Here is a 15,522-nt window from a genome sequence, read left to right on the forward strand (position 1 = left end):
CAGCACCGTGCTTTTCCCTCTCTGCTGGAGAGATCTCCCTGCTTCTCTCTTGCTTGTTTTAAGAACCGTCTAGCCGGAAAAAAAAAAAAAAAGAACCGTCTAGAAGCAGTGGGCAGCGGTTTGGATGCTTGAGGACTCTGATGATTATTCCTCAGGTCTTCTCTTGGATGTCCCGAGAGCCTGGTTCAAAGCTCCCCACCTGCCAACAAACCTCATTCCTGCCCCTCTCCTTGTGACCCCTTCTCTCTACCTTCCCCCTGACTTCTCTGTCCTACAGCCCTGTCCCTCCAGCATGTCTTGCCTTTGGGTCTCTGAGTTTTCTCCACTCACACTGTGCATATTGCATATCCCTGTTCATCAGTTAACAAGCACCAGGGCAAGTCATTCACTTCCCTGGGCCTCCATTTCCCTGTTTATAAGATGATGAGAGCAGCAAGTGGGGGTGGGGAGCCATATGGCCTGGAAAGTCCCTACAAGCCCTTCAACCCTAAGGTCCAAAGCACCTTTGTGGTGCCTGGGCAGATATTATATGAAAAAAAAAAAATGACACCCAGTGTGTGCACTGGACCCCTGACCCCTCCAGCCCAGGCCAGCCCAGGGCTGGGGAGCAATCCCTTCAGATTCAAGAGACCACAGGTCAGATGACAGGATGGGCACAGCCACGTGGAGGGGACATCCCGATGGGAAGGGGACAGGAGTGGGGGCGAGATGAACCTTGTCTACCCTCTCCCTTGACTAGGTCAGACACTCTTGAGTGCTGCAAAATTTCCCAGTGGTTCTGTGCCAAGAATCCCCCAGCAGAGCGACTTAGTGTCTGGGGTTACAGAGACTTTGTTACTGCAGCAAAGCATACTACAAGCCATTTGCCGGTTTAATTTAATTATTTATGATAACACTTCAGAGTAAAAACTACACTTGTCAAAATAAAGGGGACTTTGTGCTGCAATGACCCAAATTTTATTGTTGCGTTACTTAATGCACCGAAACCTGGTAATCGGCACCAGATCTCCCCGCAACTTGGGCAAATCAGCACCGTGTGCGGAGGACTGCAATGGATTATTGCTTCCTACGGGAGTTATTTTAAACGAATTCTAACAAAAAGGCATTTCGAGTCCATTCTCCCACCCTAGTCAAATTGCCTCCTTTTCCCCCAGAGGAGCGTTTCTGACACATTTGACTGTTGCTGTGTGCCCTTAACCCGCCTCCCTCTCCTGCACAGGCCATCCACTAGCCGAGCCTTAAACCCATCTGCACAACAGACTCTGCTAACGGAAGCTTAAAAAGATTTCAGATTCCTTGGTCCACGACAGAGAACCCCCACTGAGCCTCATTGTCAACCTCCTCTCTGTCAACATCCAGCCCCTCTGGGCATTTCCTCCTCTGTGGCCCACTTCACTCTTCTCCTGACAGTTTCTGCTCCTCGACTGTAAGTTTCTTGAGGGCAGGGTCTTTATCTTTGGTGAGAGTTATACAGACCCAATCCAGAGCACTAACTCCCGTTGTCACCTAGCATGGGGCCCCTCTCCCTCCCACCCTCCCCCATGCCTTAGACCCACATTCTTCCTTTGGCAAAATTGGCCTTTTGAGGACAGAGCTTCCTGCTTACACTGTGATAGATGCTGCTACTGCTGCTGCTAAGTCGCTTCAGTCATGTCCGATGTGCGACTCCATAGACGGCAGCCCACCAGGCTCCCCCGTCTCTGGGATTCTCCAGGCAAGAATATTGGAGTGGGTTGCCATTTCCTTCTCCAATGCATGAAAGTGAAAAGTGAAAGTGAAGTCGCTCAGTCATGCCCGACCCTCAGCGACCCCATGGACTGCAGCCTACCAGGCTCCTCCGTCCATGGGATTTTCCAGACAAGAGTACTGGAGTGGGGTGCCATTGCCTTCTCCGGTGATAGATGTTAGGGGATATGAATTCACAGTGAAGAATAAAGGGCATGTAGTCTGGCCTTGCCCACAATTCACAGCAAGTCTGTGAAGACCACCTTTGGGAACTTGCGCCTTATTAATGGCCCTCCCCTGAGTCCCAAGGCTACAGGTTCTATCAGTGCCTCCCTCAGCTTTCTCCCCTCCAACATTCACAGCAGTGACAGTGGTGATGGTAGCCTGGGTGACCTGGAGACAAATCTAGCAGTGGGTGCCCCCGTTCAGCCCATGCATCCATCCACAAAGCCACTGATTGTTAAGTCAAGAGAGGAGGACACAAAAAAGTGGGGAGACCTGGTCCCTGCTCTTACGGGGCTTGGAATCTGATTGGGAAGACAGAGGGTAGCTCTAATTCCAGTGCTCCAATCTTGCTCTCAACCCTCAATTATTACCCCTGTAATAAGAGTAGTTTCCCACATTGTTGATATTTACATGAACAAAGCACTTTCCACGTGGGCTGGAGTTCTCATGTGGAGAAGAGGACTCCTTAGTTTGCCATCTCTAACACTGATTTGGACCAGATGAGTTCTGAGGTTTCTTCCCACTCCAGTCCAGGTGGTTTTGTTCAGGAGGAACTCTGAGTAGAGGAACTTGGGGGCCTACATTCTGCAAATCAATAGCTTCCTGGAGGTGTTTGCTAAGGAACCAGGAATTTTTAAGGAAGACCGAATAAACCATAGAGCCAAACCGATGGTTCTCAACCTTGGCTGCACATTAGAATCACTGGAGGGCTTTCGGGGGAAAACGACAGTTCCTGAAATCCAGCTGAATCAGATCTCTGGGAATGGGGGTCTGCGTGTTAGAACTTCTTAAGTGCTCCTCAGGTGACCCCAGTGCACAGCCAGGGTTGAGAACCATTCATCCAATGAACTGGCCTAGTCTATGTTTGAGGGACCAAGGCCAAGGGTGCAGCCAAGATGCTGAGCTTCTGAGGACCCTGCTTTCCACGAAGCCCCTGCTTCTCCACTTCTCTGCGAGGCTTATTTTCTCTTTCAGTTCCCCTCCAAAGGTGTCCAGGGCCTGCTGTCCTTGGGGACCCCACTCTGTCCCTACTCTAAGAAGAGTACCTAGAGCTGCCTGGCCCCCTGATGGGTCTTCCCCCAACGCCCGGAGGCAGAGGGGCAGGCAGTGGCAGGTGAGGCTGGGACCTTCCATCCAGGGGCTTTCACCACAGTCGACTGGGATTGTTTGTCTTAAGCAAACAGGGCTTGTTCCAGGAAGGCGTTTGTCTGCATGGGGCAGCAGCGCCATTCATCACGGTGGCTCTGGTGCTGGGGGCAAGAAATCAGCCTTCCAGAGCCCTGGCCCACGGGAAGGGTCTTTGGGGCTGCTCCCCCCAGGACCAGCCTGGAGAAGATGTCAGGAAAGCTAATGAGCAACCAGACAGCTGCAGCTTGTTAAAGAGCGCCTGGGGCCCATTGTAACTGAGACCTTTAAATATACATCATAGTCAAATAAACAGCATCCTCCCGCCCAAGAGTCAGTCCCTCCAGTGCCAGGCCGGTCCAGCCCACCCAGTTCCTCCCTCTCCCCCCATGCCATCCTCCTTGCCTGACTGGAAATGACTTGATTACAACTGGGAGAGATGGGTGCAGCCAGGTTTGCCGACCACCCCCTTCCACTTCCTTCTATATAGAAACAGCTATAGCTCCACCCTAGCTCCTATCACCCCGTTGAGGTCCCCGTGGGTTTTGGACAAGCAAGATGCGACTGCAGACCCCTATCCCTCCTATCAGAAACTCCTGGAGTTACCAAAAGCTAACCTGGAATACCTGGTCTCATGGCTCTCTGGTCCAATTCCTCCTTCAAAACCCACCTTGCCAGACTTACCTTGGCAGAGGTAGTTACCTGCTTTCTGCTCTGACTGAATGTATGGTTCACACCTCTGGGGCAATCTAAGCCCAGGTGAGGCTAGGAAGTCTATGTCCTCCCCCATACTGAGCTCCTTGAAAGTGGGGACTCGTTTTTATTCAGGTCTGAATTGTCAGAGATACAGTGTGTGACACCCAGGAGACATCAGTAAGTGTGTGTAGAATTGAATGGCTCATTTCCCGTGAATGGCTCATCCTCTCATTCATGTGTTCATCAATCCATCAGGTCGTGTTAGGTACCCATTGCAACACATAGTAAGTGGGCTCTACATGAAGTGAACCATTGCCCTATAGTAAAGGATGCTAGTAGAGGGGGGCCCAGGTGGGAGGTCACTGGGCTGTTCTCAGAACAGTGTCTGTTGGAGACCTCCCAACATCTACTCCACCTCATCACAGGGTATGATGCAACACACTACATTGTACTTCACCACAAATACCATAGAAACGCAGTGTCTGGTACTGAAGCTCCATACCACCCTTGCTGCGATTGGCTGAGGCAACCCTTGAGGTGGGGTTGGAGGTGGGGAAGGAACCAGGAGGGAGAAGAGAGACTTGGGACCAAGCAAACAGATCAGGTCTCTGAATACCCCCAGGTAGAAGCTTGGGCCAACCCAATCGTGCCAACCCCACTGACATGGTCCTGGGGGCAAACGTAAGGTTTGATGCAGACATTCTAAACAAGTGGTATGTGCATGTGTGTGTGTAAAGTGACAGCTCCTGAACATCCACTGGTTTTAACAGGCATTGTAGTAGGTGCTTTTATATATTAAGGCATTCAATCTTTATAAATTCCTGGGGGTGGGAGATGGTCTAATTGAGTTTATTTTATAGAGAAAGAAACTTGAGATTTATCCAGGGTCGCATAGCTTATAAATTGTAGAGTTAAGAGTTGGGATTTGAACTCTGGTCCCCCAACCCCAAATTGTTACCGTAAGTCACATATTATTTCCATTATTTAGTCATTAAGTCATATCTGACTCTTTTGCATCCTCATGGACTGTGACCCACCAGGGCCCTCTCTCCATGGGCTTTCCCAGGCAAGAATACTGGAGTAGTTTGCCATATCCTTCTCCAGGGGATCTTTCTGACCTAGGGATCAAGCCCATGTCGCCTACATTGACAGGCAGATTCTTTGCCTCTGAGCTACCAGGAAAGCCCAAGTCACATATAGGCAAAAGATAGTGATCTTGTCTGACAGTGGGGAAAGCAGCGCAGCCCAGGTGCAGTGGGCACGTCAGATAACCTCTAGATACAATTGTTGTCAGCATCCTGCCCTAGGGATGATCCAGAAACAGTCAACACTGACCATATAGCTCTGAGTACCAGGTTAGGACAGAGAAGGATCTCTGCCCGAGGGTACCTGGTATTATCAGCCAGTTCCTCCAGACCATGAGAAGACTAAGCGCCTAACATATATTTGCTTTTCTGTGATGCCTTCATCCCCGGCCCAGGAAGGCGCCCCCTCCAGCCTGGACCCTAGACCAGCCACTTCAGCGTGGTCCTCTCTATGTCTCTGTCCCCTGGACCTGCACTGGATGTGAGTGCCAATGCCCACCACAATTACTCCTGCCGTCTTTTCATCCCTGCCTCCTGGTGGCAGAGCCCTGCAGAAACAGTGCACACAGGGTTTAGGCTCACGCTGTCCGACCGATCGCCCTTGCTCTCTTCCGTCTGCCCCCTTAACCCTGGCAACACTGGATACTTAAAGGCTGTCTTTTACAGCTCCGGAAACTCTACTGTGTCTGGCATGGCACCTGGTACAAAGAGCCAGTGGGTACATTTAGGTATGTTGTTTACAATTCAGAGGCACTCAGCCGAGTGGCCAGCAGGGGTGGGAACCCCTGCTCCTCCAGAGGTGCTGTCTGTTGACTCAGCCTGCACCCCTGAGGCTATGTCTGCCTGGGAAAGGGGAGATATTTTTCTCTACTTGGCATGGATGTGTTGCTGGTAAAGTCTTCGCTCATGGAACAATTGAATGAATGAAAAATTCCAACCTGCTCTCCAAATCTTAGCCATAGCAGGGAATGACTACCCGCTCCAGTATTCTTCCATGGACAGAGGAATCTGGCAGGTTACAGTCCATGGGGTCACAGAGAGTCAGACACAACTGAACAACTAACACTTTACTTTCTCCTTCTGGGTGTCTGACCTGACTCCACACTCTACTCCATCATACTTCTGTTTGTCTCCCCCTCCACTTGCTCTGTGCTCTGAACAGAAAGTGCTCTTTCCGCTTTTCCAAAATTATCCCCATTGGGAAGACACGCAGGCCTCCCCAGTTCTGCTTCCCGCGAGTTTGTTTTCCCCCTTCTTCCCTACTTCTTCCCCTTCTTCTCCCCCTCTCCTTTCTTATTCTTTTTATTCATTTCTAATGTTTTAAAATTGTGGTAAGATACACATAACATTTTCCATTTCTGTGTATATTTCAGTGGCATGAAGCAAATTCGCGTTGTTTTGCAAGCATCACCACCATCCATCTCCAGAACATTTTTCTTTTTCCAAAACTGAAACTTGAATTCTGTAGCCATTAAACAATAATACCCCCCACCTCCCCCACCCCCTGGGCCCCTGGCAACCGCCATCCTACTTCCTGTCTCCGTGAGTCTGACTACTCCAAGTATCTCACGTGAGTGGGATCACACTGTATGTGTTCTTTTATGACTGGCTTATTTCACTCAGCGTGATATATATCTTCAAGGTTCATCCATGTTGTAATATCTGTCAGAACGCTCTTCCTTTTTAAGGCTGAATAGTATTCCATTGTGTCTACATACAACATTTTGTCTATTCATCTGTCAGTGGACTCTTGATTTGCTTCCATCTTCTGTCTATTGTAAATGATGCTGCTATGAACATGGATGTCCCTACTTCTCAGCATCCTCTTTATCTTCCCCTTCATTTGTTCATCCCCTCTGACAGGAAACCTACGCAGTATTCAGCAGCCACAAAGAGTGGATTTTCTAAGACAATCCCGCTTTCATACCATTTTTTCTATTGTCCCCCAAAGCTGCAGAAAAGTCCCAAAAATTCCAGTAAATTTTCTCCTTCTGTGTCTTAAGCCCAGAAGAGACACAGAAGTCTTTTCTAAGATCCTGATTTTTTTAATACAGGAAATTTCATCACTTTTAAACACCTCGCCCCCCCGCCCCGCCACACATTAAATAAAAACAAACATCTTTGCAGGTCCCCGCTGCCTTCAGGTACCATCTCCATCCTTCCATTTCCTGCCAAACTTCTCTGAGTGTTGCGCACACTTCTTCCGCCTCTTCACCCCCTGCCGCGTTCTTAATGCCCTGCAATCTGGCTTGGCTGTACAACTCTACCGAACCTGCCCTTGCCAAGGTCACCAGTGACTCCTAAACAAGGCTCGATCGTCCTAGTTCTTGGTTATTGAATAAATGCTTCATTGTAGAAGAGTCGGCAAGTGCAGAGTAGTGCGTAGGAGCAGAAGAGGAGCCCATGCACAATCACACCCTCTCCAAGTGGACCATTGGCAGCATTTTGGCAGTCTTCCTTCCAGTCTTTTTTCCTTATTCCAATAGTTTTGTAGTGGTTTTTTTTTTTTTTTACACCACCTCACCTTTCCCCATCCCTGTGGCACGTATCTACCTCTTAAAGCTCCTGCCTCCTTGTCTGGTTTCTGCTCCAATCATTCCACCATGTCCTGTTTGAGCCACTCTCCCACTGAATCTTGCCAGGATTTACACGGAGGCTGAGTTGCTGTTTCCCTAGGGGTGCCAGGACCCTCTCTGAGAGCCAAAGCACATCATTATCAGAAGTCAGAAACAGAGGTCAGGTAAAGCCCAAAGTGAGGTACCTGCACCCCTTCTCTGCCCAATATGCTCCCATCATCCCCCAAATCCTCGTTCAGATGTCATCTCCCCTGTGAGGACTCTCCTGACTCCCCCTGGCAGGCGTAATCATCTTCCCTATGTCCCCTCAGGAACTGTCCATCCTTCTGTTGCAGAAGTAACCACCTTAACTTACAATGATCTGTTTACTGACTGTATCCTCTAGACCAGCAGCTCCTTGAGAGCAGGGATCTCCATTATTGATCCTTGTATTTCCTGAATCCAGTGGAAAGCCCACTGGCCGGTTCTTCTTCTTTTTGGCTGCGCTGGGCAGCAGACAGAATCTTAGTTCCCCTGATCAGGATTTGAACCCGCACACCCTGCAGTGAAATGGTGGACTCTTGACCACTGGACCACCCGGGAAGTTCCCCCCACTGGCCAGTTCTGAGGCCCCTAGAGGGGAACTGACTTGCCCAAGGTCATACAGACACACATAGACTGAGGCCACAAAAACCCCAGGCCTGTGGGAGCCCTGATCCTGAGTTCTCTCTGCAGCACTGTGGTGGAACACACGATTATGCAGCTTTAGGAGAAAGGGCTGTGGTGTGCTTGCCAGCAAACCCCAGGCTTTCCAACATGAAGGAGCAATGTGGGACCAGAGCCACTTTCCTGCCTGAGGCTGTGTGTGTGTGTCTGTGTGCATGTATGCGTGTGTGTGTGCGTGTGTGCATGTGCGTGGGGTGGGAGGGGGTGGTCCTCGCTGTCGTATCACCCAATTCTCCAAGAGAAACCTTTCTGCATGACTCACTGAAGCTTCCAGGCTTGGAACTCCATAATTCCCACTCTGAAATTTCAGCCAGGAAGCCCTTCCTTAAACGTAAATCAATCTCTCTCCTCCAACTATTGAGCCAAACAAACAGGAAAGGCCCAGAGCCCTACCTGCTACACTGGATGCGGGGAGTTCAGAGAGCAGTGCACACATGATTGGCAGGAGAGAGAGGAGTTGTAGAAGGAGAGCCACCCGAGCTCAGGCCTGAAGGATGGGTAGGACTTGACGTGGGAAGTAGTTTTTAATGACGGTAGGAAACCAGTGCATAGAGGGTAAGAGGCCAATGTGGAGAGGCAAGCCGCTGTGCGTCCCTGGGAAAGAGCTAATCAGCCCACAGCCTCCTGGGGTCACCTTCCTGTGCCCTACAGATGCTCTCAGGATGGCCCCCCATCATGGCCCCAAACGTCCTTCTCTCACACTGTACTGAGAGCAGTTCCAGGAGCCCCCATGTAACTGCTACATGGGCCCTGGGGTGATGGAAGGACTGTGGGCCTTGAAGACAGGGCAATCCAAGGTTGAGATCCTGCTTCTGTGACCACAAACATGTCAGGCAAAATCTCTGAGTCTCAGTTTCCTCACCTGTGAGACAAGGATTGTAACATCTACCACAGGAAACTGTTGGAAGGATTATATGCAGTAATCTTGAGCGTGCAGTAGCTGCTCAATAAGTGGCACATAGCATCTACCATGTTATTATTACTATTTTAATAACTCTCATTTCACACATCAATAGCCCTGGGGAAACAAGCCCATCATCAGATTTCCCTTCCCACATTTTTGTTGCTTCTGTTTTTGCTGTGATGAGATAGAATCAGAAGAACGGGGTCCTTGTTCCATTTGGTCATTTCAACTCAGTGTCTCCACCTAAAACAGGGATAGGAACTCTCACCCCAGAGGCCCATCAGGAAGATTCATGAGGCTGTGTGTAAGACCCCACCAGCACACTCCAGGGCCCCAGTCAAAGTTCTGGAAGTCCCTGCCCTCCCTACCAGCCTCCCAGAGCCCAGTGTGGGGCCCAGGGCTGGGCTGCAGGTCAGAGTTGCTGGGTGGTGGGGTGGGGTAGGGTGGAGGCCAGGCCCAGAGCTAAATGCATAAATAACCAGCCATCCCGGTCTCGCTTCAAAAGTCCTGGTCTCCAAGCCTTTAATCACGGAGCTGCTCTTCCCTGGCCACCCTCCAGAGACGGCCCGCCTACTTCCCATGCAGAGGCGCGCCGGGAGGGAGCCCTGGGTCTCTGCAGCCTGCCTGCTTTGCATGGCATGCTGCTAATAGACCCCAGGAACCCAGGGGCTGCCTCACAGCCGACTCACCCCATACCCCCAGCGTGGCACACCATACCCTACTTCAGAGGCTTGGCTCTGGGCTCCCCTTTCTAACCAGGGTTACCCTTCAGCCCTGCCAGTTTGGAAAATGGGTTTGCCAGGATAGCATCCTCCTCTCCATGGTGACCACCTCGTATGAACTCAAGTGTATAGCACTGCACCCCCACACCCCACAAGGCCTGAGAGGTCCACGTATCCCCATGGGACTCTGGAAACCTAATATTAGACAGCGAGCAGTCTCAGAAAATCCAGGACATGTGTTTGCCATGTTGATCACCAGCCCCCCTCACTGTAGACAAACCTTTCTTCAGGCAAGGCAGAGTATTCCTTCGGGACCAGGAGTGAGAAGCATGTTGGGGCTGGGAGTGGGGAGAGGGGATTGCATATGAAATCACATTTGGCAACTTGAGTCATATTTTTAATGCACTAATGGAGTTGGCTTCTTGAAGAAAGGAATCAGTGATTCTTTTTCTATGGGAATGAATTCATATGGGAAAGAGTTCCAATAGAAGGGGCTATTTTTAGATTTGGGTATACTGGATTTGCTTAAATGGAGGCACACCGGTACACCGTTTGTAACCCTTTCGTTTGAGGCGTCCCTCCCTGCGTATCCCTGCTGTTGGATTCACCTGCCAGCTCTGTTATTTGCATCCCCACACCCCACAGAGACAAGGCGCAGAGTGGTCTGGTGGAGAGACAGGCCCTGAACATTGGCACCACCTGGACCTGGGTTTGAACCTCTGCTCTAGTTCTTCCCAGCCAGGTAACCTTACACACCTTATGGGCTGATTTGCCGCTGATCTGGAACAGATGGGAAGGCAATATTCTTCCCCGATAGATCAGGTGGGAGGATTAAATCAGGTCATGTTCATAAGTCACTGAGCATTTGCCGGAACACAGGACAGACAAGGCCAGGAGACCCCCTCCCAGCCCCCAGCACTGTGCCTTCAGAAATTCCTAAAAAATAACATCTGCCAACTTAGGCAGCACATCTGCCTGCCCCTCAGCACACCACCAGCCCTCGCCAACCTGAGCACATCCTGCTTCTGTAAATCATCTTTCCCGGATGAGCCCCACTTCTGAGTTCTGAGCTCCAGCAGACAATGAAGCAAGATTAGAGCAGACCGAGGCACCTTTACAAGGACCCCTGCTGATCCCTGCCTCCCAGCACCCAGGTGTAGCCAGACCACAGCACTCTCAGAAGTCACAGAATCCTAGAATCCTAGGGCTAGGTGGGTCCTTAGAGGCCTTGGGCCTCTAGTTCCCTGTGGTATGTATGGGAAAACTGAGGCTGGGCGCTGCCTCACTTCCTCATGGTCTAACAGCTGGTAAGAGGCAGAAGCAGCGCAAGAGCTGGACTCTTAGGAGAAGCAGACTGTCTCCTCTCCCTGACTTGCCCCTGGAGGGTACAGGTCTGGCCACCCTGGAAGCCTGCATTCCACCTGGGCAAAGACTGTGTTCCTCATCTGTCCACACCCAGAGCTCTAAGTAAGTGGTGTTGGCGGATAGCTGACAAAAGGTTTAGGAAGCGTGCTGGAAGCCTCCTGGTTTTCCATCTTTGTCTTTGGGAGGCACTGTGGTGTTGTTGAGAAAGAATGTGGCCCTGAAGCCCAGGGTACTGTAAATGCAGCAACTCACATGTACAAGGTCACCAGCATGGTGCTGGGCTCACAGCAAATGCTAGAAGATGGAGGCCATGATCTGGAATATTAGTCTTGATTCTGCTGCTGTGTGATCTTGGGCAAGTCAACAAACCTCTCAGAACCTCAGTTTTCTGGAGAATAGGAACAGTAACATGCCCCCAGTTGACCTTCCAGATGCTTCCCTGGTTGCTCAGTGGTAAAGAATCCACCTGCCAAGCAGGAGACTCAGGTTTGATCCCTGGGTTGGAAAGATCCCCTCAAGAAGAAAAGAGCAACCCACTGCAGGATTCTTGCCTGGAAAATCCCATGGACAGAGGAGCCAGGTGGATTACTTGCAGCCCATCAGGCTCCTCTGTCCATGGGATTCTCCAGGCAAGAATCCTGCAGTGGATTCCATTCTCTTCTCCAGGAAATCTTCCCAACCCAGGGATTGAACCCAGGTCTCCCGCATTGGCAGGTAGATTCTTTACTGTCTGAGCCACTAGGGAAGCCTCATTGCAGTCCATGGGCTGCGAAAGAGTCAGCCATGACTTAGCAACTAAACAACAACAGTCGACCTGCCAGGGGACTCAGTTCTCCCAGGGACGTTGCAGGCCTTCATAGAGGAAGTAACACTTGCAAGATGAAGTGAGCTTCCCACAAGTTCAAGGGTGAGGTGGGAATTCCAGGTTGAGGGAGCCACAAAACAACAGTGATTCAATGAGGAAACTATGGGATGGAGAAAGAGGGCCCTCAGTGCGGCCACTAACACAGAAGGCCTGAAGCTCCTGTGTGCAAACAACCAGCCCTCTCACCCCTACTGTCTCCTAAGAACTCGGAGGCCTCTGAGGAGACCCAACATTTACAGTCCTAGTGGTGTTTACATTATTCCTACAGATGAAGGTCGATTGCCTCAAAGTCACAAAGGTTGAGAGAAGTTGGGTTAAGCCCCACTGTGTCCGGTGCCTGGCATGTCTGTGAGTTACAGGCCCAGGCTTCCAGGGGGCTGTGCCTCAGTTGGGAATCTTCAGGCTCCACAACCACCTGCAGGGCCCACTGTCCCTCAGCCCTGACTTGGTGGAGACCCGAGCCTTCCTAGTCCCAGGCCCTGCAGCAGAGGGAAGGCCCTAATTCAGGCTTCAGGGAGCTCAGATCCGATCCTGATAGACTCAACACCCAAATGTAGGTTATTTCTTTCTGCTCCATCCTCCATGGAGAGAGAGGTCAGAGCAGAAAGAGGCTGATACACTTATATATATATATGTCTTAGTCATGGCATGTGAGAATGTGGTATCTAGTTCCTTGACCAGGGATCAAACCCCAGCGTCCTGCATTGGGAGTGCAGTTTTAACCACTGGACCACCAGGGAAGTCCCAAGCCTGGTACATTCTTGCAGGTCCAATATGGCAGAATGGGAATGAAGGGGCAGACTGGGGTGTGGGCCTCTGAGGCATCCGGGGTGGGGTGTGTTACAAGATGAGCAGCTGGCCCTGGGCTGTGGGTGCTGACAGAGCAGAGAGAAGCTGCCCTTCCCCTCGGGTTTGGGCAGATGAGTGAGTGAGTGACAGCAGCAGGTCCAAGCCGAGTGGCCTGATGGGGCTCTCAGGCCTCTTTAGCTACCATGGAGGCCCCGGAAATACCAGGGCTGGGAGGGGCCACAGGGGGACAGAGGCCTAACCTCCTATCTCTTAGGTCTCCACCAGACCATCCCCCACACCCCAGCCACACTGGCTGCCTCTCCTGGGCACCCTTTTCTGCCATCAGACCCCTTTCTCTCCCCAGTCAGGGTCCTACCAGGCTCCAACACCACACTCAGAAAAACCTTGTATGTTTTTCAAATTAATGCAATTAAGAGCATTAAAGTTTGCGAACGATAGAGTTTTTCATTTTCCTTTTATTTGATTAGAGAAATTCCCACCGCACAGTTCCTCCAAATGAAACCCAGACCCAAGGCCCATTGTTCCGGGGGCTTCCATGAGAATGTGTTACCTTTCAATCTCACACACTAATGTGTTTAGCGTTACAGTCCCCCCCGGGCGGCTGCAGGAAGGATCTGGAGCCTTGATTAAAGCAGCCTTTGCCGGGCAGGAATGTGGGCTCCTCCACCCGGGAGTCACAGAGGGGCTGGGTGTTCGCTCAGAGCCTCTGCTTACAAGGCAGGCAGGCCGGCAGGGGCCTGGGCTCGCGGGCACTTGTGCCTGGCTGTAATTAGGCATTTTTCCCTCTGTCTTGCCTTTCCTCTCAGACCCCCTGCACCTCTAGCCACAACAACTCACATATGACAGCACACACACACACACACCCCTGTGTCTCCTCTCCTCTCTCCCATCTTCAGTCCTCTGCTGCTGTCCTTGGTCAGCTCCATTCAGAGGCAGCACTCAGATCACAGTGATCACACTGCTTCTCCCTCGGTCAGGCCCCAAGCTCCAAGGTGAAGAGCAGAATTAGAGCCAAACGGGAAAAATTGATTAGAGGAATACGTAAGGAAGGCCTGGGAGAGGGAGGAGGGAGGTCATAACCCCCGTTAAAAAATTCAACGAGTGCCAAATTTAAACAGGATGTTAAGTCTACACCCCTCCTACCCCAAATCACCAAAGGCTCAGTGCTCGGAGGCCCAGGTTCCTTCCTCTTCCAACTGGGGCTGCTGGTCCCTCCCCGCCCCAGAACAGCCTGGCTAGCCGTCTGCATTCTCCCAGTGCCCCGGGTCAGGAAGCCCTGGGGCTTCCGGCCGCTTGTATCCCACAGACCTTCAACAGAACAAGCCAGGGGCCTAGGAGATCACCAGGACCTGGCCCCAAATTGGCAAAACCAAAAAGTCATCCACCTGTGAGCTAGAATCTGAACTAAAAATAAGCCAGTCGACACTCAGAGGCCCGGCTCCTGCTGCTCCTGGGTCCCAAGGAGCTGGGGAAGGGCTTGGGAGAGAAACATGATCCATCTTTACCCCTACTCCAAAGCTGCATTCCCAGATGCCTCAGAGTCATTCCACAAACGTCCATGGAGGCCCAGCCTCCCAGAACAGAGCAGGCACTGAGGGCTGGGGTCAGAGAGGAGCACTCCCCTCCCCCAGAATAGTTAAAGAAGTCAGGGTTGGGGGCGGGGGGCAATGTTAGGCACCTATGGCTGTCCTATTAACCACATGCTCCACGTGAGGTGAGTCTCCCCAGACCCCAGCAGAGACCAACCCATACTTGCAGATAGAAAACCATCCCCCGCCACCCCTCCCGCCCCCCGACCCTGTGGAGCTAAGAGCTCAGGCCTAACCAGACTGAGCCTTTGCTTGCATCTCTCTTCAAGGCCTCTGCAGAGCTCCATACCTGGTTGTCCTTCTGTGCAAATCCTGGGCTGTTTAGACATGCTTTCTAAGGTGGTTGCTTTGTGGTGAGTGGAGTCAAGGAGGCTGATTCCTCCTTGAAGATGGAAGGTGAATTAAAGCTATGGGTGTGGGGCAGGGGTAGGGGGAACTGGAGGGTTGATTCAGCCAGTCCAGAACCAGGTCCCCTGCCTCCCCTCTGGGCTGATGCCTCATTTATTCTCAGTCCCAAGGGAGGAAAATTCCCCCACCTGGGCTGGGAAAGCTGGGGGACTGATTTGCAAGGCTAAGTACGGGGAGTTCACTGTCCTTTTGTTCATGCAGACACTCAGGCAATACTTGGCCGATGAGATAAATCCACCTACACCTTTAAACTGTACCTCCCCACGCAGGTCTAACCCTTGGATGGGTCCCAGTGTTCTGCCACAAACATCTGCCCAGGCCAACAGCCCCCAGGGAGCAGATACATAACGAGAGCTGCATTTGGATGAAGGAGGAGGTGGAGAAGGCAATGTGAGGGAATCAGGATTGCAGTGGAAACTGCTCAGGAATTTGGCTTCATGTCTAAGTTGATTCTTCCTGGACAATCACCTTAATGTGGGTATCTCTCAGTTACCCATGCTGCGGGGAAGGATGAGGAGGGAGTGGAAGATACCAAAGGTGAATAATCCAGAGACTATTTCTGATTATTCCTGTTGGACTTTGCCAGTTGGCTTTTTTTCCCCCTGCTCAGAAACTTGCTTCCCTAAGCAGGATTTTCTTTGACTATTTTTCAAATTTTCCTCATGATTTCCAACCACGAACAATCCTTTCCCAAGATGACCGGGCTTGGTTTTATCCTGAGC

Source organism: Capricornis sumatraensis, chromosome 1 (assembly GCF_032405125.1).
Source record: "Capricornis sumatraensis isolate serow.1 chromosome 1, serow.2, whole genome shotgun sequence".
In the NCBI taxonomy this organism is placed as follows: domain Eukaryota; kingdom Metazoa; phylum Chordata; class Mammalia; order Artiodactyla; family Bovidae; genus Capricornis; species Capricornis sumatraensis.